Raw genomic sequence first — 27,038 nt, 5'->3', positions numbered from 1 at the left:
TCCGATATATCCTTGGAAAAAAATTTTCAACCTAAGTCCCGACTTTCTTAACTTCAGCTAAACTTCAGCTATTTTCTAAACTTAGAACGATATTTAGAAAGTGATAATTATCGTTTTTATCCGATATATCCTTGGAAAAAAATTTCAACCTAAGGCCCGACTTTCAACCAACCCAAGCGGCCAGCGGGGCCATATTGATCCCAAACTAACTTCTGCTCCTTCTTATGTTTACAGTGACCTTCGCTGTGTACCAATCACAAGCTGTGACTCTGATGCTCTTGATTATTTGCATGCTGTGAGCAAAACCAACCTTTTAAAGTCAGGGCCATATCGACCCAAATGTGATCAAAGGAAAATTGGCGGCATTTGACTCTCAACCTGAGATAGCTATATTCAGCAACCAGTCCCAGGGTAAGTAAGGGTGCCTTAATTTCGGGATGATATAATTAGTATGAGCTGTGGAAACACAGCTATCTGTGGCATGGGTAGCGGGGTTGAACATTTGATGACCCACATAGACACATGCTACCCATTTCCATAGCTAATTAGGGCCGTTGAAAATAAAAGCTGACCCATCATGACAAACATAAATCTTTCATTAAAGGGAAAAATTCAGCGCCGTGGGCGCTCAATAGGCAACGCTGTAGTGACGTTGGTTGTTGGCAAACTCTTGGCGGGATCGTTAAACACTTGCTTAGTCGTTGGCTTATTAGTGAAACATAAACATCTGTTACACCAGGGCCTACCGATTATCACCTTTGCCTGAATATTACGGAAGTGTGCAGGGTTCACACGATTCGAGCCTAGCTTATAACTAGGGTTTGTGGAGTGGCCGAGGGGTTGAGGTCTGGTCGACAGACCTTCCTTGACTTTGATGTCTTTGCTAGGTGACTGGATGCTGTACGTTGTGAGTTTGAATCCCATCGAAAATGTACTGAATTCAAATCACAGTCGTTTGTGGTTCGGAGACGAATTTCCCTCATACAATTTACTCGATAAACAGCAATGATGCATGGCTTTCAATACATCTCTGAATTTCTGCTAACCTTTTTGCATCTAAGTAGATCATATGTGTGCATATTCTGTTGCGATTTCCGACGGGACCCGGTTTGACAGGAAGATGCAAAATGAAAGTCTTGACTTAGTTTAATTTCCTCGGGCACTGTATTGAGTTCAAATCTAGCCCTGAGCGTCTCGCGACGTGTACGGTACAAGGGCGCACACTGGACAGGGTAAGGGGGAAGTCTAGCAAATAAATTATAGCCTCAAAGGATCGCAGCAGATTGTGATTGTGAGCAATCGTAAGCCAGAACCTTCTACTGTTGTAGCTTTATGATTTTTTGTAGGCAGTGATGTAAATAATAGCCGGTCACCGGTAAAAAACGCGGGGTTACACGCAGCTTACAACCGGCTATAAAGACGCATGGGAAAAAGATAACAAGAAGACATGAAAAAAACCTTGTGAACTTGAAAAACAAATCTTCATCCATTCGTATTTATAGTGTAAGTTTAGGTATTTCGAAACAAATCACAGAAAAGGGTGAACAAATTTTGAGTAAAATTGAACTAAAAAATTACGATCCTTACTTTAAGAGCTTGGTATGCAACAGCATGACCCAAAGTATAGTAAGCGCAGGTTGCGTATCCGGTTACCTCGGAAAACATCGACAACCATTCGCAGTATGCAAATGGCATGTGACTGAGACGCAGTGGAAAAGTTTTCCATAGTTCCATAGATGATCATGCATATTTGAATGCCATATACGCTGCTTTTCACGGTATGTAAGCCAGAAAACTTCAACAATAGGAAACAACTAGTAATCTATAGTAAATGGTCAGCCAAGTATTTTGAAATACATTGGTAAAGAAAGTTAATGAGGCTGATGTGTCCCTCAGGAAAGCTGTGCAGGCCCGCGGCTGTCGTCGATGAGTGTGGAAGATCACAGTCCGATCAAACAACGCAATGTTGACATAGCCAGTACACTGGTAACGACGTGATCGACGGTAAAATTTCAAGTCCACTCAGGTCAACTGAATTGAATCAACTGATATAAACAATGACCAAACTAAACTTGTCACAATGCCAAAGGTAATTCCTCAAAATGTGAGAGAAAAGGTTCAGCTTTGATGTCTGAAGGAAGAAATGAAATTTTGATTGCCTTTCAAACGACGTGTCAAGACTCAATGTTCATAGCTTTTACAGGACCGCATACAAAATGGGTCTTTTCAGAACCACCAATCATTGCCGTTTCTTGCATGTTCATTACATGTGTCTTATCATGTATGTTGTACATGTATGTGGCTGTGTATGTGTATGTTTAGGTACATAACGGTGATGTTAGTGATAAGTCAGTACGCCTTGTTAGTTGTGCTCTGCAGGGATCAGGATCGCCTAGGCCGCAATTTGAATTTTAGTAATCATGATTTGCAGCATACATTAACATTTACAACAGAGGTCAAATGGACGTTCTGGAACCACGCTTAGTGAAAATATGCATTCTCTGTATTAAATAACAGTGTTTTTCAACTTTTTTTGACATAAAGGCAGTCGCTATACATTCACAGGTGTCATGTATGAGATTGGACGGAAATTAAAGCCGTTTACACGTCAAATTTCTGGAAATCTCGGAGCAAATCGAGTGCGTCTTACCCATAGCATGACCTTTTCACATTTGCATAGTCTTACCATCATCCCCCTTTTGTAGGGGACTTTGGCGTTTAAGGAGCTGTGCAGTGCAGTGATATGTGTGGTATGTGGTGCAGTCAACCGACATTTTGAACATTTTGACATTTTGAACACTGTACTACTTTCACGATCATTGAGAACAGAATGACCACAAAAGACAAAGACAGGAAAGACATAAATGTGAAAAAAAAAACTTGTATGATTTTTCAACGTGAAACATGTACATGAAACATTTCAGATGTGCGAAATACATTAAAATGTTCGTTGTCTTAAAAAATGAAATGTGTAAAGTGGAGGTTTATTAATTAATATGCACTTCTGGTATTTTCTCATGAGTGTGGGGATCGAAGAGGTGCTTGTTGGTTTGTCAGAAACACCATCATAATGTGAAATTGATTTGGCATAACAACTTTTGTTTTGAGCAGGGAGGGAGGGGTTTCAAGTGAAACGAAGAAATAACGTTTCTTGTGCGTTATTATCGATGACCCCTTAGTATGGCTCCTGGTGGACCGTTTAATGTCGGGGGGGGGGAGCTGAAAGATTGAGGGACACTAGATTCAGTAAGGTTACCTTTGAAAAAAATCAAGCAAAAGTCAAAGATATCAGTAATAATTTGTCTTTCTGAGTATTAGTTTTGAAAGTGGATTTGCTTTTCAAACCTGACAAAAATAAAATATTGTATCTGGTACTATGTCAGCATTTTGGATTTAGAGTTAAATAGCATTATACAGCTTTCTTATTACTTGGTTCAGAGAGAGGATACAAATAATCAGTACGTATTGTAATCTCGCTTAATTTTTTTTTCCACCATGATTTTGTAAATAAAACAAATATACCGGTATATGATCATTTAATTTTACGTGTGACACTCTTATTTCAATCAATCAAAATGGTGGCCAGCTGTACACTTGTCTGTATTTAAATATAATCCCATGAATTTTTCCTCTGCTAGTCATCATCGTATACGTGTGTTTTTCACGCAGCCCCACAACTTTTAGCTGTAGTCTGATTCCCTGACCCATTTCTGCCCCTGGCTGCGCTGCTAATGAAAATAGGTTCAGGTATGGGTTATTGTCAGCATGGCTGTCATTGGTCAATAGTACGAGTGCAATGATTGCGCTGAATTTATTTCCATCATGGAGCTGCCTTTGAATTTAGATTTTGTATGCCCAAGGAGTAATTTTATCCCATAGTTTCCTGCCTTGAGCATCCTATGTTAACATCGAATGAAAGACAAAAAATCATTTATTTTTGAGTCATTGTCGTTATTGCGAAAGGTTAGCTTGGTAACAAGGCCATGTTTGAGAAAGAAAAACATGGATGATGATCTTCATTTCACCGCTAAATACCATTATTATTACCAGAAGAATAGAGTTGGAGACTTAAAAGTGAAGACGTGCAAAGAATTTTAACATTCAGTGCTTAATCATCTAATTCCTGAGCTTGGCACTGTACAGATGTGCTGATCACATGATCTTGTCAGGTGACAATTTTACAATTTAAACTGTAGTTCTTGGTGAAGGGTTTAATTAAAAACGAAGACAATCTTATATTGTTCCTGAAGATATTACTTCATCCAACTTATAAAACATTTGTCAAGCCATGTGATGCATGTTTAAACATACTTGTTGATATGAAAGAACTGTTAAAGATGGAAATTTGATTCTGAGATGAACATTAAAATTCACGAATTTTCCCCTATATAAACATTCCATTTATGGTTGTATATTTCAGAATGTTCAAAGATGTCTGTTGCAAAAAGTGTCTTCAGCAAGATCAACCATCAAGGGGAAGCAATGTGCTGAAATCATGAGTCAGACAGCAACCTACACTGAAAAAGGAAAATATCTCATCCAAGATTATGACAAGAGTTTTACATGGAAAGAACATGAACAAAGTCATAGGAGATAGTGAGGAAAGGACATTTGTCTGCAAAGAATGTGGAAAGGGTTTTGCACAGAACAGAACTCTGAAAAGTCACATCAAGACACATACAAAGGAATATCTATTTGTATGCAAGTTGTGTGGAGAGGGATTTGCATACAATGGAAGTCTCAAAGTTCACATCAGAACACACACAAATGAAAAGCCATTTGTCTGCAAAGTGTGTGGGAAAGATTGTGCATGGAAAGGAACTCTACAAGTTCATATCAGGACACATACTAAGGAAAAGCCCTATGTCTGCAATGTGTGTGGAAAGGGTTTTGCACAGAGAGGACATCTACAAGTTCACCTGAGGTCTCATACAAATGAAAAGCCATATGTCTGCAAAGAATGTGGAAAGGATTTTGCAGAAAAGCAAAGTCTAAAAGTTCACATCAGAATACACACAAATGAAAAGCCATTTGTTTGCAAAGAATGTGGAAAGGATTTTGCACAGAAAGGAACTCTACAAGTTCATATCAGGACACATACTAAGGAAAAGCCATTTGTCTGTAAAGTGTGTGGGAATGGTTTTGCACTGGGAGGACATCTACAAGGTCACATGAGGTCTCATACAAATGAAAAGCCATATGTCTGCAAAGAATGTGGAAAGGGTTTTGCAGAAAAGCGAACTCTAAAAGTTCACATCAGGACACATACAAATGAAAAGCCATTTGTCTGCAGAGAATGTGGAAAGGGTTTTGCAGAAAAGCAAACTCTAACAGTTCACATCAGGACACATACAAATGAAAAGCCATAGGTCTGCAAAGAATGTTGAAAGGGTTTTGCAGAAAAGCGAACTCTAAAAGTTCACATCTGGACACATACAAATGAAAAGTCATATGTCTGCAAAGAATGTGGAAAGGGTTTTGCAGAAAAGCAAACTCTAAAAGTTCACATCAGAACACACACAAATGAAAAGCCATTTGTTTGCAAAGAATGTGGAAAAGATTTTGCACAGAAAGGAACTCTACAAGTTCATATCAGGACACATAATAAGGAAAAGCCCTATGCCTGCAATGTGTGTGGAAAGGGTTTTGCAAAGGGAGGACATCTACAAGTTCACCTGAGGTCTCATACAAATGAAAAGCCATATGTCTGCAAAGAGTGTGGAAAGGGTTTTGCAGAAAAGCGAACTTTAAAAGATCACATCAGGACACATACAAATGAAAAGCCATTTGTCTGCAAAGAATGTGGAAAGGGTTTTGCACGGATTGGATCTCTAAAAAGGCACACTAAGACACATACAAAGGAGTATCCATACATATGCAAAGTATGTGGGAAGAGAATTAAGTATAGTGGAAGTCTTAAAATTCACATGAGGACACATACACATGAAAAATTATTTGTCTGCAAAGAATGTGGGAAGGGTTTTGTCCTGAGTAGCCTTCTGATAAGACACATGACGACACATACAAAGGAAAAGCCATGTGTCTGCGAAGTATGTGGGAAGTGTTTTGCACAGAGTGGACATCTCAACCGTCACATCAGGACACATACAAATGAAAAGCCGTATGTCTGCAAAGTGTGTGGAAAGGGTTTTGCACAGAGTGGAAGTCTAAAAACTCACATCAGGACACATACAAAGGAAAGGCCATTTGTCTGCCATGTGTGTGGGAATGGTTTTACTCGGAGTGAACATCTGAAAGCTCACATCAGGACACATAAAAAGGAATGTCCTTTTGTCTGCAAAGTATGTGGCAAGGGATTTGCATGCTGTGAAAGTCTGAAAGTTCACATAAGGACACATACAAATGAAAAGCCATTTGTATGCAAAATATGTGGAAATGGTTTTGCGCAGAGTGGAAATCTACAAATTGACATGAGAGCTCATTTGAATGAAAAGCCATATGTATGCAAATTGTGTGGCAAGGGATTTGTGTACAGTGGAAGTCTCAAAGTTCACATCAGGACACACGAATGAAAAGCCATTTGAATGCAAAATATGTGGAAAGTGTTTTGCGCAGAGTGGACATCTACAAGTTCACATGAGAACTCATGCAAATGAAAAGCCATTTGTCTGCAAAGTATGTGGGAAGGGTTTTACACAGAGTGGAAATCTTAAATGTCACACGAGGACACTTACAGATGGAAAGCCATACGTCTGCAAAGTGTGTGGAAAGGGTTTTACACAGAGTGGAAATCTGAAATGTCACACGAGGACACTTACAGATGGAAAGCCATACGTCTGCAAAGTGTGTGGAAAGGGTTTTACACAGAGTGGAAATCTTAAATGTCACACGATGACACATACAACAAATGAAAAACCATAAACAAATGAAAAGTCATATGTCTGCAAAGTGTGTGGGAAGGGTTTTGCACAGAGTAGATGTCTCAACTATCACACAAGGACACATGTATACAGATGAAAAGCCATACATCTGCAAAGTGTGTGGGGATGGTTTTGCACAGAGTGGAAGTCTCAACTATCACATGAGGACTACAAAGGAAAAGAATTTAGTCCATAAAGTGTGTGGGAAGGGGTTTGTGCAGAGTGTAACTCTCAAAGAACACATCTGGACACATACAAATGACTAGCCATTTGTCTGCAAAGTTTGTGGAAAGGGTTTTGTACAGCGTAGACATCTAAACGTTTACATCAGGATTCATAAAATGAAAAGCTATCTGTCTGCAGAGTTTGTGGCTTTTTTACATGGTTGAGTATTCACAAAAGTGAACAAATTCTTCTAAAACCGTGTGGTTAGAAATTAATACTCATCAGAAATATCTTTGACACAATGGGAGTCGTATGAAAAGCCATTTTCTACAAAGTCCTGAATAAGAAATCAACAGAGTTTGTATTTTTATTGACACATCAAAATGTTTTAGCCCAATAAGAATAGTGTATATATATAGTAAGTAGCTCCACTGTCAGAATTGTGTAGCTTAGATGATGGTAGGTGTAGTTTTGCTTCCGTTGTCTTTTGTGCTTTACCTATCATCCTCTGTTGACTTTGCTATTTTTCACAGGAACACAGTTCAGAAATCTTTTACATTTTGTGTGCAAGTCGCCCAGGATGACTGTACTCTTGGTTTGTCAACATGCTGAGGATATTTGCCAGTGCTAATGAATATGATTTTGTATACTGCATGCCGTGCACAGAAATTTCTCAAAAACTGCTAAGTAATATTATATTTGGTACGATGGTAAATTAGGCGTTAACATGTCATTCATAGTTTAGTTGATTGTTGGTTTGCATTTTATGTGGATTTTTCTTAATTTTTAATAGCAATGTTATATTTTGTACTTTTGGGAAACATATTTAGATTTTCCATCATAGTGGAACGTTTTTGTGTCGTGATCAGCAAAAACATTTGTTTTCAAGTCTCTACTACTAATGTTCTCACTCATAAATTAGCAAATAATGTAATATTTTGTTATTGTTATATTTGATTTAAAAAAGCTTGTTCTTAATCACCCGTAATTCTTCAAAATTTGTGTTTAATATTGTGTCAGTGAGACGCGAATACATAGTTACAGACAAGCGATAAGCGATCACGAATTACGAATTGAATCATCGATCCTTTTTTGACACCATAATTATGGTCGATATATAGTTCTATGATGCATGACAAATCTTTTTCCAACAAAAAAGAGGTTACAGACAGACATAGATTGTCGAAGTTGCTAAAAGAAACCAGACTGAATTCATGAGAACCAAATCGTCCTTTGAAAAATTTGTAGGGCTGATCGAAGGGAAAGTTCAAAATGTGCGTATCCGAAGTTTTGCAGACCATGTCTAGAAATGTTAATTTATATTTCATTTTTGCAGGACCGAAACTACGACATCATGAAAGTTACTTTATTATTTTCGGCAACCAAATTTTTAAGCCAAGGAATGCACAGTACAATAAATTACACACAATTCTCTTTGATTTTTATCCATGAAGGTTACTTTTCTAAAAACTTTTTTAGTTCTACATGTAAGCACTAATGTTCAGCATCCGAATAATTGTCAAATAATATCTAGTAAAAGTACGTTTAGATATTTCAGTAAAAGTTTCAAAATAACCACTAAACAACCATAAAAGTCACATTCTTTAGGTACTACAAATGCCATGCTTTTTGGGCAGCAAGTTATGACGAACTGGAGGGGTCATTCTCTGAGAAAACTTAGCATGCAAATTTCTTTTGTCACATCCATTGCAAAAAATAAATATCCTTTTGTTTCATTAAACAGGTGTAACTCGTCTCCCTACTTTTCATCACATTATTTTGTGTAGCTGAGGACACAATCAGTGGCAAGGTTTACAAAAACGCTATCTCCTCCCTCAATTATGAATAATTTTCCAAATCATTTAAAATGAGAATTGAGAAGAACAGTGTGCATAAAAGTACGTTTTCAAAATTTTGACAACTAGTCTGTGAATTTTTCTACACATGGGAGATATGGTAGACTTCACTGAGGAATCTCCGAGGATACAAATCATAATGAATTATGGGAAATATACAGTACTGTGGAATGGGTGCGATTGCGAGCGTGCTAACAGCGCAAGAAAGGGCCAGTGTGGACTCAGTTGTGCCGTGCAACAAAATAAATGCGGCCACTGACTTTTTTACAGACAAAACACACAAACAATGTAGCAAATGTCGTAAATTTTTTTTATTTAAAAGGCGTGTTGGCGTTACCAGGACCTGTAACTTTTTTTCTTGAACACGGTGTCGATTTCATCATGGATGTGTTAGACAAATATATCCCTGTGTTGATCAGAAAAAAAAAAACGAAAAAAGTTAAATTTCAATGTTATCAATGATTTTATCCAACTCCGAATCTTTGGGGAAAAAACAACTGATGCTATACACGGATAGGGTCTATGGAAAAAACGCACTAAATTTTTGAAATGAGAAGGGGCAAGAAAATGTCAGCAAGTTAGTAAGCCTGGTAATACTAGGAAGTCTAAAGTCGTATAATTCATGGTGTCAGTGAAGGCGGCATGAAATAGTATAATTATGGATAATAATATATACTATACAAGGCATTACGATGGCAGCAATCTATATTGAGCTGCCTACTGCTGTGTTTGTCAGGTTAATGCCGTCCCAGTTTTGTTAAAGCTACCATCTCGATTGAACAAGGAAGTTTGGGTAGATGCAGACGCAGGAAACGTGATACCTCGCCGTTCAAGCCCTTTCTGTACAGGATTTAGCGTATTTTTGGTTTTATTCTTGATCTAATTTGGATATTTTGTTTGATTTGTGGGATGGATTGAATAGGCGCTGTGCCTTTGATGACGTTAAGTTTGGGTGTTGTGTCTGAAAAAATTGTCAGTGGCTGCATTGATTTTGCTGGGTTGTACAACAGAGTCCAAGTTGACCGTATTTTTTTAGCTGCAGCATGGGTTTGCCGTTGAATACACGCTGTTATGATGGTAACAACTTGAATGCAGACATGTTTGTCACATGAGGTCATCTTGTCATGTGGCATGGTCGAGTGGTAGTTTGGTCTTGATATTTCAACACGTATACTGTTCATGGTTGTCGTTGCTATCTCAGTTACCCGACACAAGGGTCCGGTAATAACGTACATACAGTCGAGTGGTTCACCATCTTTCGGTCATTTTAATCACATGCTTCTACAGGGTTACAATAACATGAAAGATTGGTTATACACAAAGCCGTGGTCAACCTTAGTGAAACTGACTGGGTTTCTCACTGAAGTCATACGTCAAAGTTTCATAGCGTCTACATCCCGGTATATAGTCGAGGAAGAAATGCCCAGAAGTGTGCCTCTCTCCAGAAAGTGTACAATTTAAATCATCTCCAAATCTGCATATGTCATGTCTTTGATATGCATCTACAATCAACTAAAGATGAGTAGGGGAGAAAGGTCACTCCCATCTAAGTACAAAGTCAAACAGGATGGACGGTCTGTCGTCTTTGCAAATGACTTAAGCAGTAGCTAAAACAAAAGATTAATTAACGGAGAATAAACGATTATTTCAAAGGTCCGGAAAATAAACGTTGGATTATTCTCACGATGCATCATGTGTAGGTTACCGTCGGTCAGAGTCATTATCAGTCGTTACAACTAAATTCAAATTCTCAATCCCAGGTTCTCACATTAGCAAATGTGTCAACAGCCCATTTACTGTTTGTCATTCTTTTGTTTTCCATTAAATATTTTATCAAGTAGATAATATTTACACAAGATAAATCTGATAATTTAGTGGGGGCTTAAGTTTCTGCTCAATCATTTGGCGATATTTTTGTGTATCTCGGGGACAAATGTACAAACTGTGAATTTTGTTCACATTCTTTTCTGGTGTACAACGGGTTGGAATTCATTTATGCACTCTGGGAATAAGGAAATAATTCTCGCAGACGTTTTAGCCACATGCTTTCATGTTATTCTTTTCTTCCCCTTTAGGAAAAAGGAATGGTAGCTGAAATTTCACTTCTTTCGCTCTATCTCCATATTTTAGTCAATACTGTATAAACTTATTCTTCGTAAGAGAGATTACAGGTGCTAGGAAAACATGCCCAATCACCGACTGGTCTTGCCAAGCCTAGCATGGCCAAACCCTGGTAGCAAGCAATACAAAAAACAAACTCATTTCCACCCTGTCGCAGAGTTCTACAAAAAAAGAAAACACCGATTCTTATCACGCTGGGCAACATTGGCCGCATATATCTACAGTTGCACTCAGAATTTCAATGGCCTGCTGTTAGACTTGACAGCTCCAATTGCCTAATTAGGGGAGAACCACATAATTTAGGGAACCTAGAGGATTTTTTGGAAAATAAATTTGTTGGCAGTTGAAGAAGGAGAAGGAGAATAAAAGATATCCAACAATGTCTTGCGAAAACAAAATTATCATAGCAGATTGAAGGGAAAATTGTCATACAATATGGGAAATCTGACTCTCTTATTCTCTCTCATTCCGCCAAGGGCGGCACAATAAACATTTCAAAATACATGAGGAGGTCCAATGCCTTTTTGCCAGTATTCATGATATAAACACATGACCAAAGTTGGGTCAAAAATCGTTCCACAAAAGGTTTTGTTGTATGCTACGTCCTGGCAAACACAAGGTTGATGTTGCACTAAACATTGCCATATCAAACTTAATAGAGATGTTTTGGATGGACTTGCTCAGTATAGTGAAAAAATTGAATTGGGAGGATTCATTGCAAAACTTATGTTATTATTTAGATTTTATTTATGGATAGTAAAGTGTGATGCGTTTCTACATTCATCACAGGGGGACATTGGTTTGTTTTCTCTACAAGGTACTCTGCACATTTCCCCCTTTTTGCTATTTGATTTCATTAAAGAAGTAATTATGGCCAATCCTTTGTTTTCCACAATCAACGCCCTCTGATCAATGTTATCTATCCTGTGCTCATTTACTGTTTTTTTTCAGATGAGCAGGTGTTAAAGGTATACTGTCACCTGTTCCAATTTTGCTACAGTTACAGCGCCCTCACATGGGCATTTTGAATACCAATGAATGCCCCATTGACCACATGTGGACATACTTAGATTACAGGTGACTATACCTTTAACCAGTGACGTGTACTTCACTCAAGAACCGCATATTTTATCAACCAGTCATTTATTTCATAACAGTAGACCACAGGCCCATAGAAAAAAAGTATTACAGAGACCTTAACTAACGGAGAGAGAATCCACTCTTCTTTTCATTGCAAAGTAAATGAATGAGGCAAAGTTGGTTAAGTAAGTCACATTAATTGTGCTTATCAGTGAGATAAACCTATCGAGTGACGGATTGATAAAAAACCACTGTAACAATACATTGCAGAGATCTTTATTGAGTGGGCAGACAGAGATAAAATGGAACTCGTCCTCAATACAATAAATGTTGTTTTTCATAAAAAAATAACAAAACATTTGATCAGCTGGAATATTTTTGTGTCGCCCGTTCTGAATTCCCAAGACATGTGACGAATAAAGGAATCTTATCATTGCAGTTCTAAATTTAAATAACTGATTGATTTGTGCCTGAGTGTAGATTTGTATATCTCATCCATCGACCACATTCTCCACACACATCAAAATATTAATATTTTTGGCTTCTTCATCATCGTAAACACCTTTGTAACCGACTTCATTATTGTATGAAACAAGATCATTGATAGATAAAGAAATAGCGTAGGGCTTAGCACACAGCCTTGCAGTATTTTATTCAAAATAATCGGTGATACTTAGTGAAGTGTTGTTAATTTCTGTACAATGATTTAAGAATAGACAAAAAACTACAATTAATCCCATATCTAATCAATTAATCCCACAATAACTTATGTTGCACAGAGTTCAATACCTTTGAAAAGTTTATGAAATACAATAAAATCAGCATTTTCGTAGCGTCAGATATTTTGGCAGGCTGCCATTGCTTGGAGTGTGAAAATATTGTTATTGGTAGTATAGCCGCACCGAAATCCGGCCAGGGTTTCTGAAATAATTTTAGTGGAAAAACAATAGTTTTTAGACGAAAATTCAAATTCTTTGTAAGTATTTTGCCAAGAACAATAGGAAGGGTAAAGCCTTTATAATTATTTACATCACACAGGCTTATAGCCGTGCTCCAACTTGAAGGAAATGTACCATCGGAGGAAAAGTATTCTCGTTCAAAAGACATAAACATCACTTGAACGCGGCCAACTATATTTGACTTATTCAGTGACAATATCATGCTTTCCCATTTGGCATCCAATAGATAGCTTTCTAAATTTAACCCTGTGAAATAACTGCATTAAGGCCGTAAGAAATATTATCGAGACAGTCATCACAATGTAACGTTTTCCAGAGTGTGCTGCCCGATTCGGCGAGAGCCAGACGCTGACACTGCTTGTTGCATTGGATGTCAACTTTCGTCGCAGTCATCAGGAGTAATCCCATTGTTATTTTGAACATCTTGGTCTTCATCGTTGGAACATCCTCGTCTGTTATAGTCTGGTTCCCTGACCCATTTCCCCGGTAGAGGGCGTGGGGAAATATAGGGTCAGGTACCGGCTAATGTAAACATGGACGCTATTGGGTTAAAATAAAACAAGCTGTGATTGGATAAAAGTAACACTTGTAACTTTTTCTCATATTTCTTGGGTTTCGCACTTTCAGGCTCACTTGACACCAACTTCTAGTTTGTACCACAAAGCCGTGAAGGTAGAAAGAAAGACTTTCTACCTCCATGATTTAGCCACTGTGATTTAGCACACCTCTTGATACTTTTAGAACGTCGACATGATGCCTGGCATTTTTCATGAAATTTGGACACCATTCTATCCATCGAAATCAATCGTCGTTCACAGTTCCAACAAAGTTTGCTTTCAGTTAGCCACAGTCGGCGATGACCTCAATGACCCTAGCGCGTTCGATACACGCAACAAGTACTGCTGCGATATCACAGCCAGCCTTCAATCACCTCTATTTCCCCGTACTTCGGGATTAATCCTTTCAGTTTTAATATGTTTCCATCTCGTGTGCCAATGTTTTTGGTTCGGATACCAGTGTTCGAACATAATTCTGATCCAGTCGAATTTTGACCGGCGTTTTCATGGTAGCAGCCATATTTGTTGTAGCATGTTCTGTCAGGTGACTATAAACCTCCGCCATCTTGAACAAAATTCTGTTCAAGATGGCTACCCGGTACCTGACCCTATATTTCCCCACGCCCTCTACCGGGGAAATGGGTCAGGGAACCAGACTACGTCTGTTACAGCCCAAACTTTGGCAAAGAATATCTGACATACCTTTACTGTGAGGAAGTGTCCGGTTATTTGCGTGTGAACGAATACTAGCTTCATTGCATTTTAAAGAGCTGTGTGTCGCGTTTCGACTCTCGTTGAATCAAGCAAAAATGCACGGTGCGCCGTTGCCCTAAGGGACGGACCATTAGATCTTGGGAGGGGGGTGGTCAAAAACAGAAAAAAAAAATTTTCAGAGCAGAAAGTTTGGGGAAAAAAATCTTCAAAATAGTTTGCAAAATAAAAAAAAAATAAATAAGAAGACAAAGGCGTAAAAAAAAAAATCTGCAAAAGTCTTTAAAATTTTGAATTTTTTTTAGATTTTACCGACAGTAAGCAACTTTCTGTATTTTTAATACATCCTCCCGGCACATTTTTAATTTTAATTTATACATTAAGAGTGACTGTATCCCTTATACTGGAAGTTGTGATTATCTTATCTTTTCAGGACTTTTGTATTCTGATCACTTGAAAATTATGAAATTATAGAGCCTGTTTTCTACTTGTTTCCTGCGTACAAACCAAGCAGGTACACTAGGTAAAACATTGAAACTATGGTATGGTTGTCAAGACAGAAAGTTGTATTTGCCTTTTAAGATCAAGGTAAACAGATGCAGGCCACATCAGTTTCATTTTTTTCACAGCATTTTATTACAATGATGAATGCAAGAATGGGTGAACAAGTAGAAACACGTCAATAATGATAAAACAACATATCAAGTCATTATGTATTATTTTGCTTTTAAAAAGGCATTTTCAATTTTTTTTCTCAAAAAACAGCCTCAAATAACAACAGCAACACATGTTTTAACATTCAACAATACACTACGTAGAATGCCATCTATCCAACAAATCCCAACACAAAAACACATAAAAGGGTTGAACTTTGAAAGTTTCTCGATAGCAAATACTGAATAAATCTGCATGATTAATCGTTTTTGTGTAGCAAATTTCAAAGAAATTGGACAAGCCCTTTCAGAGAATACAGATTTTTTTACCATGAATGGCATAAATTGCCCAAAAGACAAATATTGAAATTTCAACACATCTATACACATCCAATCAATTTGGACATGCTGCTACAGAGAAATAGATGTTTTGATCAAAAAAGGGCAACAATTGCTCTAAAAACACAAATATGCAAATTTCACTATATTATTTAGCTTATTTTAGCTTCTCAGCTTGTCAAAATCAATTGTAAATCATGAGATATGCATGATGTTTGGTGGGGTGAATGTAGGCATTTCACCACGCAGTAGAAAGGGAAGCCAGGAAACCAAAATAGTCAATTTTCAAAACTATACGAAGCTACTGAGGAGCAAGAAGACCATGTTTCAGAGGAAGATGTGTAATCCGAAAAAAATGCTCCCAAAGTGCCACCAAATAACACCATTTTTATCTCTATTTTTCAAAAGCTCCAACAGCAGGAGGGGGGACACCCCCCTCCTGACCTCCCCCGCAAAAATACTCCCCAAGTGCCACCAAATAACATCATTTTAATCTCTATTTTCAAAAGCTCAACGGCAGGAGGGGGACACCCCCTCCTGACCACCCCCCGCAAAAATATTCCCCAAGTGCCACCAAATAACACCATTTTAATCTCTATTTTTCAAAAGCTCCAACAGCAGCAGGGGGACACCCCTCTCCTGACCTCTTCCCAGTGACCGCTTGCGTGGCCGCTTGTGGTGCTTGGCACCACATGTTTGCCCTCTTTATCGTCAGACAGCGACGAACGAAAAAAAAATTATAAATCTGAAAATTTACTCTGAAAAAAAAAATTTGCACAGCTAATATCAATTGGAAAAAAAAAATTAGAAATTTACAATAGTAAAAAAAAAATTTTCACAATTTCATTGTGACCACCCCCCTCCCAAGGTCTAATGGTCCATCCCTAATGCAATGATTTGTGTAGATCAAACCAAATGTGCTGCTTCAGAGGTGTTTTTCATCATTGATCCCAACTTATTTTCACCAAGAGGTGAGTTACAAACCTATACTTTTATCTGTCTGTCGAAATTAGGACTTTGATCTTTCGGATAAATAGGTACATTCAAATGTATCGATTTGGCAATTTTCGAAAATGCTGGTTTTAATAGGGGCCCGTATTACCACTGCTAAAATAGTATTTTAGCAATCGATGAAATAAGCTCTCGTCCAATCGGAATGGCGCATGGTAGTATAATATAATTGATACTTTCGGATGAGACACCATATCGGCCACATCATGCCTTCAGATAGTTACTAGTAGTACACAAAAATAATGACCCTCTTCAAAAGGCATGCGCGAAAATTCGTGGCCCTTAAAAATGCTCTCATTACAATAGCAAGCCACCCATAAATACTGGCCTCCCTCCTTGTAATTTCTGTCCAGTCCTTAGTCGGAACGTTCGATTTTTGAAAAGTTATGTATCTTATAGTCCGTCGGTCATACGCTGATACGGTTGTCGAAATTTATTTTATGTTGAGACTTCCAGGCATTAAAGAAATGTTGATTTTCTGGCACCTCTTGCCCTTACTGGAAAGATTTCATTTTATACGGGGGTGATGGAATTTAAGCTACAAATGAAATGCCAAAGGCGGCCCCCTCCAAATTAAATTCCTAAAATTTGATCCATCCAAAATTCATCAGTTGTAAAATGTGACACCCCAAAAATCATACGATTTGATTCATTAACCATCTGTGCCCTAATGCGGTCCTGGGTAAAAAATGGTGACCCTTCAAAGTTTTTGCAAGAAAAAGTGACCCTCCCCAATTATTTTATTTACAAAACAACAGTGACACTCTCCCTGATGTCATGGTCCGTATCAATAATATCTTAATTGACATATAATTTCTCAGTTGACCTTTGACTTTTCAAAGGATCCTTTTTGAACTTTACAAATAATAACTTTGATGAAATTCCAATATCTTATTTGTTGTTTACACCTGCTTTGTCAATCATGTTATTCTCATCACAGACATTTATATTGATTGTCAAACATTTATAAAAGCACAGATTTATCTAGTTTTGTGTTGTAAAAAACCATTCATAGTTTCCTCAAAGACTTCCATGTATAACGAATCAACATTTCGGTGAAATTCCAAAATCAAATCTGTTGCACTCTCATGCACTTGTAACTACGCTAGTCTTATTAAGTACATTAATTTCAATTACCAAATGTTCATAAATACACCTCAGATTTAGTTTTATATTGGGAAAATAGTAATACTGTTCATAGTTTCTTCATAGACTACATTATGTATAGTGGGTAAACATTTCAGTGAAATCCCAACATCAAGAATCTTTTTAAATGTATATTTTAAATTACAAAGTCCAAACATCTTTGCAACCACTTCATATAACAGCATATTTTCAAAAAAATTGAGCTATTTTTCTCACTATTCAAAGTGTTATAAAAGTCATATAGACAACATAGCATGACACTTATTTCTCTTTTCAACTTGAAAAAATATTTTTTGTGAACAAAAGACTTTGTGCTCTTTTTACGGGACAAAGCCCTATGGGTTTGTCCCCTATTGTATTTACTCAGGATCACTTCTTCTTCTTCTTCTTCTTCTTCGTATTCCTCTTCTTCTCCCGTAAATTCTTTGCAAAGCTAGATCTCCAAAACCATTGCGTACAGCCTTTTCAAATTTGCAGGGCATATTAAGCATACTGAGTACTGGTGCATCTGACCCTTCATATTTTGATTGGTCACATGATCTGACTGTTATTAATAATTAAAAATTTTAATTACATCTAATTTGCATAAAAATTGAAATATCGAAAATCTGAATAGAAACTTTTTAGGTCATACTACCTAGATGCTACATACCAAATTTCAAGAATTTTAACCTCAAATATACATATCTGTCCATAACTCAGTAACCACAAGGGCTACACCCTTCATATTTGGTATGATGGGAGACCTTCTCGTACCATATGTCGTACCTCATTTAATATGCACATATCTAATTTAGGCAAGCCAACAGAGCTAGAGGTCTGATTTTTGGTATATAGGGACAACTATGGGATACAATTTTTTTAACAAAATATCACATGACCTCGATGACCTTTGACCTCATATATACATATTTGTCTATAACTCAATAACCACAAGTGCTACACTCTTCATATTTGGTACGATGGGAGACCTTATGGTACCATATGCCGTACCTCATTTAATATGCACATATCTAATTTTGGGCAAGCCAACAGAGCTGGAGGTCTGATTTTTGGTATAAAGGGATAACTATGGGATACAATTTTTTGGACAAAATGTCACGTGACCTCGATGACTTTTGACCTCAAAGATACATATCTGTCCATAACTCAGTAACCACAAGGGCTACACCCTTCATATTTGGTATGATGGGAGACCTTATGACACCAGATCCTGAACCATATTAATTATGCACAAATCTAATTCTGGGCAAGCCAATAGAGCTGGAGGTCTGATTTTTGGTATGTATCTATAACTATTGAACAAAATTTTTTTTAACAAAATGTCACGTGACCTCGATGACCTTTGACGTCAAATATACATATTTGTTCATAACTCAGTCCCGACAAGTGCTACAGCCTTCATATTTTGTATGATTGGACACATGATGACGACAATCCTCTGCCTGATGGGAGACCTTATGACGCAGCATCCTGTACCTCATTAATTATGCACATATCTAATTCTTAGCAAGCCAATTGAGTTAAAGGTCTGATTTTTGGTATATAGGGATTGAATACAATTTTTTTTCAAATAATGTTATGTGACCTTGATGACCTTTGACCTCAAATAGACAATTTTGTCCATAAGGGAGTAACCAAGAGTGATATAACCTTCATATTTGGTAAGATTTTAGACCTTATGATGCCACATGCTGTACCTCATGTATTATGCACATATCTCATTTTGAGCTACCCAATAAACCTAGTGTTCTGGTGTTTTGTTGACAGATGTAATATTAGGAATGAAAGATTTGTTGCAAAAAAGACGTGTAACTTAAATGACCTTTGCCCTCTTTGATGACATTTGCCTTCTTTTACCCACTTAAGATTGCTTTGTCCCCGGCATTGCTGCTTGCAGCTATATTTTTACTTAGGATCACACAACTACTGTAAGCTAAATCAAAACTGGGAGCAACATTTACCTGTACCGTACTATGGTCTTCGAGTATCATTTTCTTTTAGTACGTCCATTATATAATGAATTACGAGAAAGATATTTGCAAAGTGCATTTATTCGAGAACCAAACTTTTGTAAATTTCAGACACTAATGAATATTTCAGCTATAGAAGTAACACATAAGGTTTGTCATTTTGTATTTCAAGCTTTCAAAATTAGAACGGAAACTAGCTCTAAATTGTAATTTTTGAAGGCAGTTGTTGCCAGAATAGAACTTTTTTGTAGTAATTTACTTAAAACGTCAGATAGCTACTTCTGTACATTTTTTTTCATGTAATATACCAGCCTTTGCATTTGGGCTTGAGGCCTTTTAACGCAAATAAAAGAGCACATTTGTGCACTGTTACTTATACTCTGGTCTTCAGACCTGGCATGTCACATGTGCCTGCTTGCATGCATGGTGTAACTTTGTCTGAATAGGAGTGACGTCATCTTATACGCATGTGTAGATGTCATTTTGACGCCGTTGTTGGCAGCCTTCGTTATTGGCAGATTACTGGTCTTCAAAAACGGCCTGTATTTTGTACTTATCTGGGTTGCATTTCAACAGACTCTTCATACCTGACTGAGGTAGATGTGAGAAGGATTCTCGCGTTTACTTCCTCTCGCTTCTACATTCATGCCCTGCTTCATTGTGTGTAACTAGAAGTATCATGAACAGAAGCAACATTTCTCTGTATCAAAACAAAAACGTTGACCCGTTTTTCTTTAGCCCTGCGTACAGGTTTGTGTTCCCGGCGTTATACGGCCTCCACCACATATAGTTTTTCTTAAACATATTAGAAAGTTTCAGCATGTTTGTACTGTAATTAGACAACATGGTATCGATTTCAAAGACACGAGTGCCTCCATTTCAATTAAAATGAAAAAGTCGTTCCAAAATCTTCGATACTTCTAGTCAAAATTGGAAACCCGGAAAAATAGAATTAAGAATCCCTAACTCACTAAGCAAGTAAAAAACCGTCAAATTACGGTCGAAAAGGGTTCAACCGCGATTGAATAGATTGATCGATACAGTCACAACTTGTCAACACCACTTATACGTGTGTATTATTGGAAACTGAAATCTATTGAATTCATTTTAGAACGATAGCATCGTATGTTACACTATGCTGCGTGTTTACAAGGCTAATACTTCCCATTTCAATACACATTCTTGAGAAGAAGAAAGTGTAACGTAATAAAATATTGAAATATCATCAAAAGTTACCACAATTGCCCTTCAACATTAACACATACAACGATTGGCGTTCCTTCCTGACAGTCATCATTTTCATTCCATGTTCAGTTTTAACCATTTGCTGTTTGCAATAACAGTTAAAGCTGGCGGATTTCTCAGATGCAACTGATTAAAATGATTTTCACGGATCTCTCTCAGAGGTTCCTCTGGAATTCCTCGATGTTAAGGCATTCGGTCAACAAGTTATGCATAATATTTAGATGGCCAATGATTTGCGCCGGAGTGATTGTGATTGTGTGACATCGAAAAAAGATTGCGGGTTCGAGAGATCGAGGGGGAGGGGGGTGGAGGTCTGTCGATAATTGACCATTTGATATCGAAGTTTCTGTTGTTGTCTTTGAGTTTCCGTATGAATTTAGAGAGTTGTCTGCTATTTCTGTGCTCAGGTGTTTTGAATGTGTACTCGTGGTGATTCTGATTGTTGTGGGCTTTGATTATGCTACCTCGAAAACAACAACAGAAACTAAAAAATCAAATGGTCAATTATCGACAGAGCTCCCCCCCCCCCGTATTCTAATATAAACCAAACGCTGTAACCTTTGCATAACAGAAAAACTCCATATTATCGAATTCAGACAGCAAATCAACCCTTAACAAGCGAGCAGAATTCCTCTCAAAATGAAGACACAGCAGCAAATTCTTCCTCATCAATAACTGACCTGCCATCGGCCACAACCGCTTATTTGCATATACATAGTGATACCCACCTGCTACAGTCCTATTCCTGCCGAACCCTCTCTTCTGATGATTGCTTAGCGCATGAAACGGCCTGTAAAGTGACAACTACAAGTTCCTCGATTCTCAGTATTACCACCCTGCAGAAATGCATTGAGCACTGTACTTTGCCTGCATTGACAAGAAAATCATTGCGTGTGTATAAATGCCATATATATATATATATATATATATATATATATATATATATATATATATATATATATATATATATATATATATATATATATAAATGCCACATTTCATTAATCTTTAAGGACCTAGACTGAAACTGATAAATGGACAGCCGGCCCCAAAACATAGTCAGCTGTTTATTGGGCACTCGTAGCAGGCTGCCCGCTCAGAGTCATTGAATTTCACAGACCTTAAGTACGGCAGATTGTCAATTATTTTCCGGGTATAGATTTCAGGCCGTTCAAATCCACATTCTTTGGTACGGAAAGTGACGACCCTTTTCCGGGCACACCTGTGGTCTGCTGCCCTGACAGCTATTCCTATCTACGCGCTTTTTTACGGCGAATTTTCAACATCTTCCCCGACATACCTTTCCTCAGCAGCCCATTGAATGCAATTCCAATCGTCGCACTTTAAGTACGGGAAATTTGTCGCCCCTTTAATCAGCGCATGCACCTGCCAAATCGCCGCCATCCAACATTAAATACCTGTACTTGTGGTACTGAAGATTGTCAGTCTCGTACTGCTCCTGAGTGGTCAAACCAAGGCTTGACAGTACGGATGTAGGCCTATGTTGTCGAGTATCGGGAATCAGGCGACGAATGTGCTGGGTAAAGATTTTGCAATAGTGACTACTAAAATTTCCGAGGACTAGAAAGTCGAGCGCCGGGAATCGGCGACAGGTGTATCCGATAAAGAATTGTCCATTTCCGCACATAAAGAGCGTTAAAATAAGGTTGTCAGGCAGCGGGAGCAGGGTAACAGAAGTGTCCAGTAAAAGACTTACAATCTTCGGTACCACAAGTACGGGGTTTTTGAATGTTGGATGGGGGCGATTGGACGACAGGTGCGCTGAATAAAGGGGCGATAATTATCCGTACTTAACGTGCGACGATTGGAATTGCATTACCGGCTGCAGGGGACGGATAAGCCGAGAAACATGTTGAAAATTCGCCATAAAAAAGCGCGTAGATAGGAATAGCTGTCAACGGGCAGTAGACCACAGGTGTGCCCAGAAAAGGGTCTTCATTTTCGTATCTTCTTTGGTATGGATTTGAATTGCCCGAATGTTTTACCCGGAAGATAATAGGACTGTAGCAGGTGGGTATCACTTTCATAAATTTCTATCGGCACGACCGTCAACTGCCTCAGGAAAAATATCAAAATAACCGTAGAACCGTGCCACACATTCCTGCCATTTAATGTTTGCTGACTCATTGAAAGGTAACTTTCGTTTAAAAAAGAAAATCAATCTGAATTGATGTTTGGCAGTTATAGATATTCCCATCAGCGGCAAATGTAGACGCAGAATAAAATTTGTACATATTTGTCTTAATTTAGTTTTCTGAAGGGAGATTGGTAGTACTTAAGCGGCATACTTGTCGGCTTTTCCCGTTTATGACTATTGAGGTTCCCCTACTTTAGGTACGGAAGATAGTCAGCTGTTTATCGGGCACTCGTCGCAGGCTGCCCGCTAAGAGTCATTGAATTTCACGGACCTTAAGTACGGCAGATTGTGAATTATTTTGCCGGGTGAAGATTTCGGGCCGTTCCAATCCATATTCTTTGGTACGGAACAGGACGACACTTTCATAAGTTTCTATCGGCACGGCCGTCAACTGCCTCAGGGAAAATATTAAAATCCCCGTAGAGCCGTACCACTCCCACACATTAATAGGCATTTCCGCCATTTATTTTTTGCTGACTCATTAAAAGGTAAATTTCGTCTAAAAAAGAAAATCAATCTAAATTCATGTTTGGCAGTTATAGATATTTCCATCTGTGGCAAATGTAGACGCGCAAAATAATATATATATATATATATATATATATATATATATATATATATATATATATATATATATATATAAATGCCACATTTCATTAATCTTTAAGGACCTGGACTGAAACTGATAAATGGAAAGCTGGCCCCAACACATGACTGTCACGGTGATTTAAGGTACACGTTGGAGCTAATTTGAGTTGTTATTGGGGGCATTTCAGCTGTGTGATTTGAATGACTCGTGGTTTGGATGTTAAAGCTATAATTCTGACATTTCAGCCTCAATAAAAAATAAAAGTGGATATTATTCAGCCGCTTTTCAAAAAGAGCATTGTTTTGAAACTTTGCAAACGTTATACAGTATGAGAAGAAATCGACTGTTTCCGTCACAGAAGTAAAGAGGTCAGTCAAAATTGGATTTTTTACCATAATGTAGAAAAGGTGCAAATTGTCTTGCAAAAGGTTATATAGGCGAGTTATGAGAATTTCTTTTAAAAAGGTTTGGAATTTGATGGTCTTTATTCGCTGTCACTTTGTAAGCTACCATGTAGACATTAATACCAACAGAGGGGTAGGTCTAATCGAAGAAACGGTTGACAATACACAGATTTGTCACTCGATGTAGTTATTTGTAATCATTAGACGTGTACGGGATCATTTTATGACACATAAAAGGAATATTATTAACCACTAAAAGAAATATTAACAGTGTGGCTCTGTTGCATCGAAACCTTCTTTTTCGATGACAACGCAATGATGAGTTTTTAAGTACGATCATTTCTTTATTTCTGATACAAGTCACTATATTTGACCGACTAATGGGGCATATCACCCGCACCTGTAGCAGTTTGCCCCAATTTTGGGAAATATTAATGGGAACTCTGTCAAGATCAATCCTACTTCACGTTTTACGTCCGTTTCAATTTTTATCTGCAGCATGTGTTATCTACTTGTCAAAAGAGAGGTTTAGCTAATTACGTGAAAATTCCATCAGTGCGCGTAGAGTGACAACCGCACGTCGAGAATGCCAAACGACATTTCCATACGTAGTCATAATTACGTGTATTGTTTAATAGATTTTCTCGGCGTTTCCGTGAATTCAGACAGGTAGCCTCGTAAAGTACTATTGTAAATTATCAAACATCTTTGATATCATTCATTTCCTGGAATTCGCACCAGTACAAGTAGTATTTTGCAGTGATTTTGCGGCATGAACGAAATGCTGAAGTTTCATTCCAGTCTGATGCCTCGACAAAATTTCTTTAAATCTCATCAATAACTGTATCAAAGAAAATCAGCCGATTTACTCGATGGTAGAGAGAGGTATAAGTGAAGTCGTCATGTACAGAAATTACTCTATCTTACACTAATTTCGCATTTTATGAGGAAATGCTGCAAAGTCATCGGGAATGCACAATCAACTAACTTCGCATGTTAGCACGGATACGCATACGCCACTGCGCGCCGTCAAACCTGTTGCGTAATTTCATGTAACTAAACCTCTCCTACCCGTAGAAAGTACAACTTGTCGTAGTAAATACAATAATATTCCTATACTCTGCTGTATATTTCGAGGATTTATTTTCCTATTGCTCATATCAATTCAATTCGGTTCGTAAGTTGTAACCACCTAAAACGGCTTTAACCGTTCAGGAAATTAATTTGAACATGACATTCGGATAAATGAAGGTCAAAGTTGCCAATATTTCGTATCATGCTACTAGGTGAGATTTCGTACAAGTCATGTTGTATTTTACGTGACTGCGATGATTTCGAGTAATCACAATAATAAACCTATCATGGCATATGCGAGTCTCCTGTAAAATAACATTTACCGGATTTTGATATGGAAATTACCTTCCGGCTCCTCTCTCGGTGTTGAATGGGGAACTACAAAACTATTGAAGAAGAGCAGATGAATTTAAGATTACTTTTACCCACTTTGACTTCATAAACATTGGAACTATTCCGTCTCATATGGGCATACCGCCAAGTCAGTTGAAGGTTACAGATGGCAGAGCACATAGGCACACAACTCATCTTTCTGTCAATCAATCAATCGATCGATCAGTCAAACAAACATTCATAATACGTCAAAATCAAGAAGCAGTCTTATTCTTATATGCGTTTTTAAGTCAGTGTATATTGTAAGCTGTGGCGAACGAATTTCTTCAATGTAAGCTTCGAGTTGATCACAATGAATGTTTGTTAATCGTCACATGGTAGGGAATTCAAAATCATGGAGCAGCAGATGAACAACTTCTTCCTCGATATGTTTTCAGTCTCTACTGAGATACACACGACCAATTTTTTCGGAGCACAATACACGATCAGGTCAGTAGGGGACTTGAGATTGTCATTGAGAGATAATCATATCTGTGTTGAATTGGTGGCCAGTGAAAGTGCTGGAGGACTTGGTTTCTATGGTCTGATTTTTTGGAAAGTGCCGTATTTTGAGCAGGATGTATGTAAAAACTAGTCTTGAAGTGGAAAGTGCATACAATAATGAATTACATTAGTCTACTTAACAAGACACCATTGCTTTCACCATCTTCTGACAGGTTTCATCGTTCAGATATTTCCTGATGCATCAAAGTTAGTGAAGATGATTATAAATTTACTAACAGGTAGATTTAATGTGCTGATGAAACATGTGACCGTTGTACAATATAAATCCGATGACATGGGTTGATTCAACAGGTGTAACTGTATTTGGCGTCATTGCACTGTAGTTAGTTGTGATATCGCAGCGGTGCCGTATCTCATCAATTGCTCCTTCTGGTGATGTGGCGATTACCCTTGACCCGAGCGCGATCAATAAGCCACAGCACTGCTGCGATATCACAGTTACTTTGTAGCTTGTTGAGTGTTATCCATTGAGATCTAGCAGAAATACAGGTTATGATTGAACTGACTGCAGATGATGAATCTCCGCGGGAAAAAGACAGGTACAGCCAATTGTCGTGTGCATATTGACGAAAGGGTATGTTGGTGAATACGTTTGAACAAGCGGAGGAGTTGCATAAGATTGTCAGAGGACAACTACTGACACAGTGAAGGAGAAAAAGAAATCATTCTCTACGAAACCAGTGCTGAGATAAAACCCTGACACCCAAGGCTGGTAGTATAAATCTTTACTGGCCGATCACCCATATTTCTTCTGAAAAGAATTTCTACGACTCACTCTCGCCAGCGTTCGCGATGACCAGATTACTCGGAATCTAACTCACATTGCTTTGTCTCGTTTATTGTCAGGTGAACGACCAGTTTGAAATTCACAGACTTTCTTAACGGTAAAATTAATATTTGCCATTCGATATTATTCACACGAAGTTGCATGCGTTTTCGGAAAGAAAAACATTAATACGTTCTTTCGATGATGATAATTTGCTACAGGCCGTGACATGTCACAAATCACGAAGTTAACCTGTTTCCTACACTAATGCTGCAATATTACCACCCTCCAGTGCTATTCCTGTTTTAAGTGTCTGACATTGAACACGGTAGGAATAAAACAGAATGACGGAAGAGATCATATCCGATACCTGACACTCACTATAGGGAAAAAGTGCGTGACTAGAGCGAGAAATTGACGCCTTCTCGCAATCGGTGAGAATCTGTTCTTATT

General features: G+C 37.9%; 1 long non-coding RNA gene and 1 pseudogene across 1 annotated transcript in view; both read left to right on the top strand.

The window, feature by feature from the left end:
• LOC139132764 (uncharacterized) overlaps window positions 1-27,038 on the top strand; it is a 220,931-nt gene that overhangs the window by 185,526 nt on the left and 8,367 nt on the right. The gene's annotated exons all lie outside the window — the stretch shown is intronic.
• LOC139132578 (zinc finger protein 26-like) lies at window positions 4,575-6,533 on the top strand (annotated as a pseudogene).

The sequence above is a fragment of the Ptychodera flava genome, chromosome 5 (assembly GCF_041260155.1).
Source record: "Ptychodera flava strain L36383 chromosome 5, AS_Pfla_20210202, whole genome shotgun sequence".
Taxonomy (NCBI): Eukaryota; Metazoa; Hemichordata; class Enteropneusta; family Ptychoderidae; genus Ptychodera; species Ptychodera flava.
This window is presented reverse-complemented; position numbering and strand designations above follow the sequence as displayed.